Source organism: Salvelinus alpinus, chromosome 11 (assembly GCF_045679555.1).
Source record: "Salvelinus alpinus chromosome 11, SLU_Salpinus.1, whole genome shotgun sequence".
Taxonomy (NCBI): Eukaryota; Metazoa; Chordata; class Actinopteri; order Salmoniformes; family Salmonidae; genus Salvelinus; species Salvelinus alpinus.
The window spans coordinates 7300664-7305663 of record NC_092096.1 but is presented as its reverse complement, the minus strand read 5'-3'; positions in this window follow the sequence as shown (position 1 = coordinate 7305663).

Sequence of the window (5000 nt, the reverse complement as noted above, 5' to 3'; positions counted from 1 at the left end):
TATCAGGTCCAATCTGACCCCTCTGTCTCTCCTATCAGGTCCAATCTGACCCCTCTGTCTCTCCTAACAGGTCCAATCTGACCCCTCTGTCTCTCCTATCAGGTCCAATCTGACCCCTCTGTCTCTCCTAACAGGTCCAATCTGACCCCTCTGTCTCTCCTAACAGGTCCAATCTGACCCCTCTGTCTCTCCTATCAGGTCCAATCTGACCCCTCTGTCTCTCCTATCAGGTCCAATCTGATCACTCTGTCTCTCCTAACAGGTCCAATCTGACTCCTCTGTCTCTCCTAACAGGTCCAATCTGACCCCTCTGTCTCTCCTAACAGGTCCAATCTGACCCCTCTGTCTCTCCTAACAGGTCCAATCTGACCCCTCTGTCTCTCCTAACAGGTCCAATCTGACCCCTCTGTCTCTCCTATCAGGTCTAATCTGACCCCTCTGTCTCTCCTAACAGGTCCAATCTGACCCCTCTGTCTCTCCTAACAGGTCCAATCTGACCCCTCTGTCTCTCCTAACAGGTCCAATCTGACCCCTCTGTCTCTCCTAACAGGTCCAATCTGACCCCTCTGTCTCTCCTATCAGGTCTAATCTGACCCCTCTGTCTCTCCTAACAGGTCCAATCTGACCCCTCTGTCTCTCCTAACAGGTCCAATCTGACCACTCTGTCTCTCCTAACAGGTCTAATATAAACAACATAGATTTTCACATAGACTGGTCCCAAATTATTTGTATCTTTATTTAAACTAGGCAAGTCAGTTAACAAGAAATTCTTATTTACAATGGACGGCCTACCCCGGCCAAACGCTAACCCGGACGACACTGGGCCAATTGTGCGCCGCCCTATGGGGACTCCCGGTCACGGCCGGTTGCGGTACAGCCGTAGAAACGAACCAGGGTCTGTAGTGACGCACTGAGAATGCAGTGCCTTAGACCGCTGCGCCACTCGGGAGACCAAATAACTCCCTATTTCCTATTTATAGTGGTCACCTGACGACTCAAACTGAACCCTCCCACTGCTCTACGTTCCCTACATTCTACAGTCTGACGTCGTTGAAGTCGTTTGTGGTCAAAAACGAGTGGTGTTGGACAAAAACAAAGTCATCAGCGATTGGATCATCTGTAAATAAATAAATCAAAGTAGCCAATGGCTCACCCACGTGTGTTCTGGCTCTGGTCCAATCACAGGAGGCTGCTGAAGGGCTCATAGAACAGTCCGGAGGTCTTTCCTCCTAGACTCTTTCTTTCCTTCTTTCCTTCATTCCTTCCTTCCTCCCTTCTTTCCTTCCTTCTTTCCTTCTTTCCTCCCTTCCTTCCTTCCTTCTTTCTTTCCATCCTCCCTCTCTACCTCCCTCACCCCCTCCCTCCCTCCTCTCCTATCCTCTCCACCCTGCTCCTCCCTCCCTCCCTCCCTCCCTCCCTCCCTCTCTCATGTCTCTTCCTCTCTCTTTCTGTTCTCTTTCTCACTCTTCTCCGCCCCATTTTTCTAAATGTTTCTTTCTTTTTGTTTGTGTGTGTGTGTGTGTGTGTGTGTGTGTGTGTGTGTGTGTGTGTGTGTGTGTGTGTGTGTGTGTGTGTGTGTGTGTGTGTGTGTGTGTGTGTGTGTGTGTGTGTGTGTGTGTGTGTGTGTGTGTGTGAGTACACCCATCCTGGTAATCTTTCTCTCATAAGTAGCTTACATCTGATCTCTCTCTCTCTCTCTCTCTCTCTCTCTCTCTCTCTCTCTCTCTCTCTCTCTCTCTCTCTCTCTCTCTCTCTCTCTCTCTCTCTCTCTCTCTCTCTCTCTCTCTCTCTCTCTCTCTCTCTCTCTCTCTCTCTCTCTGTCTCTGTCTCTCTCTCTCTCTCTCTCTCTCTCTCTCTCTCTCTCGCTCTCGCTCTCTCTCTCTCTCTCTCTCTCTGTCTCTGTCTCTGTCTCTGTCTCTCTCTCTCTCTCTCTCTCTCTCTGTCTCTGTCTCTGTCTCTGTCTCTCTCTCTCTCTCTCTCTCTCTCTCTCTCTCTCTCTCTGTCTCTGTCTCTCTCTCTCTCTCTCTCTCTCTCTCTCTCTCTCTCTCTCTCTCTCTCTCTCTCTCTCTCTCTCTCTGTTCTTTTTAATGTGCATAACTCTACCACTGTCATTTTAATGCACCTCTAACTACAACACAAACAACAGGATAACTAAGTGGCTATGTTAATGGTTAATTATTCCCTCCTGCTCCTCCTAACAGCAGCCTTGGTAAAACAGGAAACAGATAAATAACTGGTACCTTCCTGCTCCTCCTAACAGCAGCCTTGGTAAAACAGGAAACAGATAAATAACTGGTACCTTCCTGCTCCTCCTAACAGCAGCCTTGGTAAAACAGGAAACAGATAAATAACTAGTACCTTCCTGCTCCTCCTAACAGCAGCCTTGGTAAAACAGGAAACAGATAAATAACAGGTACCTTCCTGCTCTAAATTACAAATCATACACATTAATGTAGTGCAGAGCCCTATTCCCTATATAGTACACTACTATAGACCAGAGCCCTATTCCCTATTTAATACACTACTTTAGACCAGGACCCTAATCTCTATATAGTACACTACTATAGACCAGAGCCCTATTCCCTATATAGGACACTACTATAGACCAGAGCCCTATTCCCTATATAGGACACTACTATAGACCAGAGCCCTATTCCCTATATAGTGCACTACTATAGACCAGAGCCCTATTCCCTATATAGTGCACTACTTTAGACCAGAGCCCTATTCCCTATATAGTGCACTACTTTAGACCAGAGCCCTATTCCCTATATAGTACACTACTTTAGACCAGAGCCCTATTCCCTATTATAGTACACTACTTTAGACCAGAGCCCTATTCCCTATATAGTACACTACTGTTGAGCAGAGCCCTATTCCCTATATAGTACACTACTGTTGATCAGAGCCCTATTCCCTATATAGTACACTACTGTTGATCAGAGCCCTATTCCCTATATAGTACACTACTATAGATCAGAGCCCTATTCCCTATATAGTACACTACTGTTGATCAGAGCCCTATTCCCTATATAGTACACTACTGTTGATCAGAGCCCTATTCCCTATATAGTACACTATTTTAGACCAGAGCCCTATTCCCTATATAGTACACTACTTTAGACCAGAGCCCTATTCCCTATATAGTGCACTACTTTAGACCAGAGCCCTATTCCCTATATAGTACACTACTATAGACCAGAGCCCTATTCCCTATATAGTACACTACTTTAGACCAGAGCCCTATTCCCTATATGGTGCCCTACTTTAGACCAGAGCCCTATTCCCTATATAGTGCACTACTTTAGACCAGAGCCCTATTCCCTATATAGTGCATTACTTTAGACCAGGGCCCTATTCCCTATATAGTGCACTACTTTAGACCAGAGCCCTATTCCCTATATAGTGCTCTACTTTAGACCAGAGCCCTATTCCCTATATAGTGCACTACTTTAGACCAGAGCCCTATTCCCTATATAGTACACTACTTTAGACCAGAGCCCTATTCCCTATATAGTACACTACTTTAGACCAGAGCCCTATTCCCTATATAGTACACTACTTTAGACCAGAGCCCTATTCCCTATATAGTACACTACTTTAGACCAGAGCCCTATTCCCTATATAGTACACTACTTTAGACCAGAGCTACATAGGGAAAAGGGTGGCATTGGATGCAAACACTTCTCACTGACAGGAATGATTCAAACAGAGCAACTCCATTTTGTATTTTAATGAGTTCTGTTGCCGTTTGTATTTTCACTGCTCAGCTATTCACACCGTCCTTCAACAAACTGCTCCTCTCTGTATTCACACCGTCCCTCAACAAACTGCTCCTCTCTGTATTCACACCGTCCCTCAACAAACTGCTCCTCTCTGTATTCACACAGTCCTTCAACAAACTGCTCCTCTCTGTATCCACACCGTCCTTCAACAAACTGCTCCTCTCTGTATTCACACAGTCCTTCAACAAACTGCTCCTCTCTGTATTCACACAGTCCTTCAACAAACAGCTCCTCTCTGTATTCACACCGTCCTTCAACAAACTGCTCCTCTCTGTATTCACACCGTCCTTCAACAAACTGCTCCTCTCTGTATTCACACAGTCCTTCAACAAACTGCTCCTCTCTGTATTCACACCGTCCTTCAACAAACTGCTCCTCTCTGTATTCACACAGTCCTTCAACAAACTGCTCCTCTCTGTATTCACACCATCCTTCAACAAACTGCTCCTCTCTGTATTCACACAGTCCTTCAACAAACTGCTCCTCTCTGTATTCACACCGTCCCTCAACAAACTGCTCCTCTCTGTATTCACACAGTCCTTCAACAAACTGCTCCTCTCTGTATTCACACCGTCCTTCAACAAACTGCTCCTCTCTGTATTCACACAGTCCTTCAACAAACTGCTCCTCTCTGTATTCACACCGTCCTTCAACAAACTGCTCCTCTCTGTATTCACACCGTCCTTCAACAAACTGCTCCTCTCTGTATTCACACCGTCCTTCAACAAACTGCTCCTCTCTGTATTCACACCGTCCTTCAACAAACTGCTCCTCTCTGTATTCACACCGTCCCTCAACAAAACCAGGATAGCAACACACAGGTCTACATCCTCATAGACATATGATGCATACCGTATACTTTTTGACTCGTGTTTGAAGAGTAGTTTGGTTTAATATAGGGACTAGTATTTACTAGCCACCGTCAGAAGAGGTTGTCAGTGGAGTGTCCGCTTTTCAACGTGCCGTAGTATGTTATCAACTATAATACACATTTGGTGAGGCGTACAAAAAACATTGGCATGTGCATTATAATGTCTGGATGACTATGAAGTCACTATGTTAAGTAGCCTTTTCCATTGAGGAAGCTACTTATTCGTTTTATGTCGTTTTTTTTATATAACAAAAGACACTCGAGCAAAATACACTTTTAATTAAAGAGAAAGAAAGACAAAAGCTAATCATATGCTAACTGAATAGGCTAAATATTACAAATAT